Source organism: Ambystoma mexicanum, chromosome 1p (genome assembly GCF_040938575.1).
Source record: "Ambystoma mexicanum isolate Mex_15411 chromosome 1p, UKY_AmexF1_1, whole genome shotgun sequence".
Taxonomy (NCBI): domain Eukaryota; kingdom Metazoa; phylum Chordata; class Amphibia; order Caudata; family Ambystomatidae; genus Ambystoma; species Ambystoma mexicanum.
Genome location: NC_090921.1, coordinates 339,483,872 through 339,493,247, shown reverse-complemented (window position 1 = coordinate 339,493,247; position 9,376 = coordinate 339,483,872).

The following is a 9,376-nucleotide window of genomic DNA, read 5'->3' as shown; positions in this document are numbered from 1 at the left end:
GTTCAACTGGATCATAGGTTGCAGGACCGAAGAGCAGATCGAACCAGACTGGACCCTCGCCCTATATATGTGTGTTCAAAGGACAATATTGCCCGCACAACGGAAGGTTCAGGAGAACCAATGCAAATCGGGAGGGTCAGATCCCCCTTGACTAAAGTGGAAAGGGATAAAAGGAGACAGCAGCAGTTATGTCTGTACTGAGGAAGGTCAGGTCATTTCCTTAAAGAGTGCCCTGTGAAGCCACCGAGGAGGACGGCAGGGCCCACGGACATGGAAGATACCATCAAGGAATCGGAAAACTCCCCAGCCCGGCAAGTGTAGGGGTCCACATGTCGAGCGAAGAAAGTGAACTACAGACCTCCCATTTTGCACTATCTGTGGTCTTGATCAATCACCAACAACCATCTCGGATGCACGAAGTAAGAGCGTACATTGACAGTGGAGCCGTTGGGAATTACATCGACCTGGATCTTGCGACAAAGATGGGGCTTCCATTATGCCCTAAATGAACTACTGACACTGTTACCACTGTTGACGGCACGGAAATAGCTTCTGGTCCAGTATCCCAATGCACTGCTGCTTTAACCCTTCTCTGCCAGGATGGACATCAAGAAGCTATCGTTTTCGACCTCATTAAGGCACCACTGTTCTGGTTGATTTTGGGAATGCCATGGTTGGTAGCTCACAATCCTCTAATCGATTGGCGAGCAAAAGAATTGGCCTTTCCCGAGACTTGCTCCCACACATGTTATCGCCAAGAGAAACAACCTATAGACACCAGAACCTCCACGCTTGCGACTGTGGCAATCGGCACCCTACCAGGGACTTTCAAGATGTCTTTCAGAAAGAACAGGCTAATACCCTGCCACCGCATAGACCATACGATTGCCAAATCGACCTGATACCCGGCGCACAAATCCCTTGTGGGCGAATTTACGCACTCACGGAACCAGAAAACCAGCACCTGAAGGCCTATCTTGACCAATACATGGCCAACGGGTTCTTCCGTCCCTCGAAGTCTCCAGCACCCAGTCCTCTATTCTTCGTACCGAAAAAGGAGGGGGACTTGAGAACGTGCATCGACTATCGCACACTGAACCAGATTACCGTAAAAACCCGCTACCCCCTACCACTGATCCCTGAATTGCTTGATCAAGTCAAAGATGCCCAAATCTACATAAAACTAGACCTGAGGGGGGCATATCATCTTGTTCGCGTAAAACAGGGGGACGTATGGAAAACCGCTTTTCGCACCAAATACGGCTTGTACGAATATCAAGTAATGCCCTTTGGCCTTTGCAACGCGCCTGCAGCATTTCAATACTTCATGAACGATGTCCTACGGGAATTGATTGAGATCTGTGCTCTAGTGTACATCGACGATATACTAGTATATTCTGCATCAAAGCAGGACCACGTTAAACATGTCTGATCCGTATTGGAGAAACTCCGTCAACACCAGCTCTACGCCAAGCTCGAAAAGTGCTCATTCCATGTCTCCGAGGTGGAATTTCTGGGCTTTATTCTCAGCCCGAATGGAATCCGAATGGATGTACACAAGGTAGATGCTATCCTGAACTGGCCATCCACAAATTCATTCAAGGGGGTTCAAAGTATGCTGGGTTTTGCAACTTCTACCGCCGGTTCATCCCAGGATTTTCGCAAATCGTGCATCCCATCGCGTCATTGCTAAGGAAAAGCAACCAAAAATTCCAGTGGACAACAGAAGCCGAGGAAGCTTTCCAGGAACTCAAAGCAAGATTTACATCTGCCCCAATCTTACGCCACCCTCGCCCTGATCTCCCATACCTGGTGGAAACGGACGCCTCAAGCATGGCTATGGGAGCCGTCCTCTCACAAAAGGACCCCAAAACAGGGCAGTTACATCCTGTTGCCTTTTGGTCGCGTAAATTCACACCCCCTGAACTCAATTACGCTATCAAAGACAAAGAACTCCTGGCCATTAAGTCAGCCTTTAAGGCATGGCGGCACTACCTCTTGGGCGCCAGACACGCAATCACCATAATAACTGATTGGGGCTCCTGAAGGAGAGACGCAGCATCCTTGTTCCCATTTTCCTGTAGAACACCCTAATTCCATGTACTACCAAGGAACTTTATCCCCCCCCTTTCCCTCACACACTTTGCTGCACGGACAAAGCGCTTCAGGGAAAGACACACAACCAGTCCGTTTGACATGTCCCAACATCAGGGTCAGGGAGAGTTAGGCACTTAACCTTAATGACTCACACCTGAATCCTCTTACCTTTCCCCACTGGGATAAAAGGCGGAGCATGAGAGCACCCGGAGAGATAGCCGAGAAGGGCAAGCGAAGGGAGCAAGACCAGCAGAACGGCAGGGCAGGAAATCCCGGGAAGGCACACAACCAAGGAAGCAGAACAGACAGGACCAGGAGGTGAATGAAAAGGCGTGGTCCTGGGGTGAAGAATTCCCTGCTACTACAGAAGGTCACGGCGTTACCTCTGTCATGTGCGGTATGAGGACTTAAAAGGAGGCTAGCGGCGCTGGGCCAAAAGCCTTGACTTGACCTAAGGTCTTGATAAACTGTATCAGCCGCTGCCAATGAGTGAAATGGGAGACCTGCTTGTGTTGATAAATGAAAACCACCTGTGCCATGCACATCCTGCAACCAATTACTTAGGAATGCACTATCTGTGATCTGCATAACCTGCAACCAACTTCTTAAGCTTTTTAAACATGCAACCAATTACTTAATCATGCACTATCTGTGATCTCCATAACCTGTAACCAAAGTCTTAAGCTTGTTAACCAATTTCTTAAGTATGTAAAACATGTAACCATATTCTTAAGCTTATGCGCCCAGATGCCTCAGGGTTAGGTGCGCAATACAAATGTAATAATAAATAAAAGGACATTAACGTTTGAAGTACTCATGGGTTGTTGAGAAACCGCGAGCAAGAAGGAAGAATGCCGCACATTGTAGCAAGAAGGAAGAATGCCGGGATTGTACGTGTGAGAAAAGCCATGAAAGAAAATAACTGAGAAGGGAGGCAAATAGTGAGAGTGGTCACACAAGGGTAAAGTCAAGGGTACCAGCCCCCCCTCATACAGTCGAAAGTCTTTGACAAAAAGTGAAACTGTCATGCCCCCACACACACCCCATCTCCCACTTCTCCCCTCACACCTGTCTCCCCCACCAGGCGCTTCTCGCCGTTGTGTTCTCCATTCACATCAGCGGGGGAAGCACGGCAGGCGGGATACCATGTTGGGCGGGCCCGCCTCTTTTCGCTCTTTTCCGCGTTGGCGGTTGCCATGGCGCCTCCTGCACAGCCGGTGACGCCAGGATACCAGGAAGTACCGGCAGCACCAATCGCTGGCCGCGTTGCGCTCCACGTAACGCGTGCGAGCGGTCACGTGATGCGTCACGTGACACCGCTCGCCGCTTCAAAAGAAGCCGGCAAACACAACACTTTGCTTCACAGCTACTTCTCCGGAGGACTGCCAGGCGTTACCTTTTGCTTCCTGTTACTCTCCTTATCTTGACCTTGGAACGTTTCACTTGGACCTGCTCTCGGATTACCCTTGGACTTTGGCGTGCTCTCTGATCTCCCGGACACCCGACACCTGTTTGTACTCTGGACTTGCCTTTGGATTACCCTTCTGTTTCTGCAACCTCGGGTTGCTTCAAGTTCTTGCCACGGATCAAGTGCTTCACCAGGTGTTTTCAGGAGTGCCAAGTACATCATCTCAGCCTGCTGTGGGTTCCCCTGCTGTCTGTATAGGTCTCTTACCTATGCTCCACCCCTTTAGGTAAGCTGGTGTCACTGTATCTTGTTTGCTCCCTCTGCCAATTGCTTTTGGGTGTTTCCTTGATTATAACCCTTTGCCTTACAGCACTCCGGGGTCCTTCCGGCGTTCCCGGTACCAGGCTGATGACGACACTCCACACCTGTGGCCTCAAGGATTGCTATGGCAGTGTTTACCTTCTGCTCGAGCGGTACTTGGGGACGGAGGCATTACATAACTGCACGACCATCAAGTCGGACCCATCAAGTTAGAACAGAAACCAAGTATAAAGCTAACCTGAGGAATTATTAGCCCTCTGATGCTTACTAAGAACTCCAGGTACCAGAAGGCCTCAGGAGAGGAGGCCGACATAAACCTTTTAACTGTATATAGTATTGTGGGAAGCGCGCAGGACGCAGCCGTGAGAAAGAGAAGCCTGATTGTTCAAAGTAAACACACTTCCTACAATACAACAGAGTGAGCCGGTGAGCTGCGATCTCATATTGGAAGTCTCTGTATCGACCTAGTAAGTACTTTGAAGTGAAGGTGTGAAAGATTGCAAAGTAACAAGTGTGATATTGGCGGTTTCGAAGTCTCTAGCCCGATTGAGGGCATCCAGAACCGCCCCTCTCCCAGAACCACCTCTATCACCAGCAGAATGGATCACCATATTCACCACCCCCCTAGACCTCTCATCCCATGTCCCTCGACTTGAGAAATACTACACTAGTCTCTCGTGCCAACACTCCTAATGACTTTGGTCTCAATATCACTTACCCCATGCATCTGAGAAATAGAATACTAGGTTCCTGTTACGCTCACCTGGTTCCCACGGGGGCGTCGACCGGAACTGGGCCGCTGTTACTTCCACCAGCGTGACGTGTAGCGCCGAGATGACTGACTGGACTTGCCCGCTCAGCCTAGTTTGTCTGGCTCGCAAGAATATTCTTCTGCAAAGGAGAAGAGGAATTAACCACCCGTGGAATTGAGTGTCAACCCACCTTCCCCACTCCCATTGTCTTCCCACTGATCACTCTTAATGTCCCCTCCTTAGTCTCACCTGATGGTTTGGAAGGATGAGCTCTCCATCCTGCGTCGACCGCAGGGGCGCGTTGATGACCAGTTACTTCACTGGCGTAGAGGAATTGGTGAGTTCCAGTATTGACTCTAAAGTCCAATTGTTCATTAGAGTTCAAATGTCTGCTCTTCACTCTGTCCGATTCCTTGCAAGTTGCCGATTAATCCACTCGAAGATTTCCAAATGGCACTCGGTAAGATTCAGGTAAGTCTATTGTGTTTTTCCCCTAGGGGCCGGGGTACGGCGATGAAGCAGAGTTGACTGTGCCGACCCGAGATGAGGTGAGACCCCCGTGGTAAATCAGGTAAGTTTTGTGGGGGGTAACTGGTATTGTCCTTGCTTTCTCCCCTTAGGGGCCGGGGTACGGCGATGAATCAGAGTTGACTGCGCCGACCCGAAATGAGGTGAGTACCTCCCGTGGTAAATCAGGTAAGTCCTTGGGGGTAGCTTTTATGGCCTTAGAGAGTCCCCTTGCTCACCTTGCTGTCTTTGTCTCCTTAGGTGTTGGAGGGCGGCCGCGAGATGGAGAGAGCGTGATGGAATGCTGAAGTACCGCCAAGCAGGTGAGTTCAGTGCGGCGCCGTAGGAATGCGAAGTGATGCTTCAAAGACTTCTGTCTTTCAGTTCCGTGGCGAAATGGATCAGGATCCAGGTAAGGATTAAAGTTAAAACTCCTGATCTAACCTTTATCCTTTTTGTCTTCTTGTTTCAGGAGTCCCAGGACTGAAGCGGGCGTGGCTGAAGACTGGAGCTGCTGAAAACACGGTGAGCGTTGCGCTGCAGGAAGCAGAATAACGCCAAGCACGTGTGGCTGTCCGGGCGTGGTTTAAATAGCCTTGGAAGAAGATCCAGGTAAGTATTCTTCCACAGCCCCACCCAAGTAACAAAATAGTCCCTTCAGTAAAATAGTCCCTCCTAAGCCTCATTTGACTTGAGTCTTCAAGCAGCATGGTCTGCCTCAGGTGAGTATGCAGCATGGTCTGCTTCAGGTAAGTTATCAATAATGAGCCTGGCGCCCATGGCGCCAGGACTGACTTTATCTTTATGAGCCTGGCGCCATAGGCGCCAGGACTGTACCCAAACAGCCCCTAATTCGGGCTTTTGGGCATGCTCCAAGTGGCATGATGCCTGCTTCCGGGGCTGCTGGGCCTGGTCTGGTCTTCCGGGGGCAGGCATCATGACAGTTCCCGCACCAGCTTCAAGCTTAAGGCTCCTAGGACTCCTACCATGCACACCGGGGACAACAAACTGCTGACCCCCACTCCTCCAGCAACTCACACAGACACTCGCACTGACCACAGTCTCGCCATGTCATCTAACCAACCACCAGATGACTTAACGACACCTGCCATCACTAAAATCAAGGGCGCCCTTATCAATGCTTGTCCTTACTAGCTCACACCTCTGACATTGCAGATCTGATCATATCCAATCACTTGGACTTCCTCGCAGTCACAGAAACGTGGCTACATCCCGCTGCTGGTCCTGCACTCTCAATTACCATCCCTGAAAATGACTCCATCATCCGAGCAGATAGAAAATCTGGGATTGGGGCTGGTGTGGCCATCATTGCCAAATCCAACCTGAACATTAGAGAAGTTACTAATCCAGGTCTACCTTCCGCTGAACTTCTTTCCTTCAAACTCCCACTATCTAACTCCCGAACCATACTACTTCACCTCATTTACAGACCCCCGGGGCCATCATCTCCTTTGAGGAAGACATTTCCCACCTACTGACATCCAACACTAAACCAGGTTCACAAACTATTCTAATGGGCAACTATAAACTTGTCCTTGATCCTAATGATGCATACGCCTCCCTGCTTGATGACACCATCATTCAATTAGGTCTTACACAACGTATCAATAAACCTACACATGCCAAAGGTAGAGTTCTGGATTGGCTGGCCGACATCAACTGTAACATCTCCCTGAATGGCATCAATCCATGCGCCTGGACAGACCACCATCTTATCACCTTCTCATACCTAAAGACATCATAAAAAGTGCACTGACAGTTACTGCCTCACAAACCCTGGCTAGGAACAAACGTAACATTACCATAGAGAACCTAAGACCCTAACTACTTCCTATCACCAATACTACTCACACCATCACTAAGTCAAATCCAACATCCCTAGTTGAACTTTATAACAATATATTGGAACAAGCCCTTAACCAAATAGCACCACTTAAATTAAGAAAGACCAAACCCATTGCCCAGGTTCTCTGCAGAATTAAAAGCACTTTGCAACATTAAAAGAACAGTGTAAACCAGCTGGAGAAAGGCCCCTTCTCTCACCACTAAAGAAAGATTCTCCTCTGCAGCAGTCACCTACAATGCTGCCATTACGAACGCCAAAAAAGAGATTTTCAACACAAGAATACACAATGCCAAATCAGGCACGAAAGAGCTATTCTCTATCCTAAGAGAATTGGAATTACCAGTGCCCCTCTCTGTTCACCGCATCAAGGACAAAACTTGGTGTAATAACATCCCGCAAGCTCTCTCTAACAAAAAAGCTCTCTTACAAGCTAAGATAGTTCATTCCAACCCAACTGCCCCGCCTTCCACTTCTCCCCTGTCACAGAGGACGAATTAGTTAACCTAATTGCCAGTCTAAAACCTTGTAACTGTCAAGGTGACCTGTGCCCTGCCACAGTTATCAAGGATGGGGCTAAAGACCTAGCTTCTTTCATCACAACCCTAATCAACTCATCATTCAAGAACTCATCCGTGCCCAACAACCTAAAAGAGGCATGGGTCCTACCTCTCCTCAATAAACCTAACCTAGAACCCAATATTCCAACCAACTTTAGGCCCATCATGACTGTCCCCTTTCTCCTGAAAATACTAGATAGAGTCGTATATCTCCAAATACAACGTCATTTGGAAGACAATAACCTCTTAGGTCTGCGACAATCTGGCTTTAGACCCAGGCACGGGACAGAAACAGCCCTCCTGGACCCAAAAATCTAAATGGATGAAACCAAAGACATGGGCAATCTGGCCATCTTGCTCTTGTTGGATCTGTCTGCAGCCTTCGACCTAGACGACCACCAAATTCTGACTAAACACCTCTCCTTGGCTGCCGCATTCTCCCAGAATGCCACCAACTGGATTTGTTCCTTCCTGTCAGACAGAACGACCAGGGTCTTTGCCCCCTCCACAGCAGCTGACCCTGCACCTATCCAGTGTGGAGTTCCCCAAGGATCTTGTATCTACCCCACCTTCTACAAACTCTTCACCAAGCTCCTCTTCGACCGTCTTGACGACCTGTGTGTCACATATACAAACTATGCTGACGACACACAGGTCCTCATCACGCTCACCGGGAGCTATGATGAAGATGCTGCAAAACTAAATGAAATTTACCTTGAAATCCAAGCATGGATGGCTACCCATAGCCTTTGATTAAACGACGACAAGACTGAACTGCTTATCGTCGTTTCCCAGACCCATCTTAACAAACTCGACCCTAGGTACCAATCCTTCACCATCAATGGCAACATCATAAAGGTCTCAAACGAAGTAAAAATGTTGGGTGTGTATCTAGACTCTACGCTCACTCAAAAAACAAATTAACTCTACTATTTCATCTAAGACCTACACAAATAAACTTATCAACGCCTGTAAACCATTTCTATCTACTAACAGTTGCCTTACATTGGCCAGGGCTCTGATACTGTCCAGACTGGATTACTGCAATACTCTCTTCCTAGGTTCTACTAGCCACAACCTGAACCGACTACAGATTCTACAGAACAACGCCCTCAGATGTGCTCTTATTCTTCCTCGCAAGGCCCACATCTCCACCTTCAGGAAGGAGGTTCATTTGCTACCCATCCACAATAGAATCAATTTGCAGTCACTCGTCATCACATACAAATGCCTCTATCTAACAGCCCTATGCTACTTATCAGATAAATTCACCAGACAAAGCACCTCCAGACCGACTAGATCTCCATATCTACACCAATTTAACATCCCAAAGTTTAACCTGAAAACAGCTGGGGGAGCAAGCTTCCCTGTGTTAGCAGTGAAATGTTGGAACACCCTTCTCGTGACAATCAGAGCTGACGCCTCGTTCTGGTCGTACGGAGCCAAGGTGAAGGAGCTGCTCTCTACTCAGCAATAGACCATTACGTGCCCTCTGTTAAGTCTCTGTTATCCATAGTTCGAAACCTATTTGTAACCCGCTCCTGTTGTAATTTTTGCTGCCTTTACCGATATGTACCTTCCTGTAACCTGGTCCCTTATACTATTTATTGTATTGTAACTTTCTATGTTGTGCAACCTTCTATAACTTATGCTGTTCCTCAAGTCTAATGCGCCCAGTTACCCTAAGGTTTGGCTGAGCTATACAAATAAATAAACTAAACTAAACTACAGAGGCAGGTCTGGGACCAGAGGAGGGGGACCTGAGTGAATCAGTGAAAGTGAACCAAATATTTGCTTAAAAAGGCATTAAGAGGGGCATGTTTTGGAGCCATAGCTTCTGTCCCAGACTCGACAGCCTAACGATATA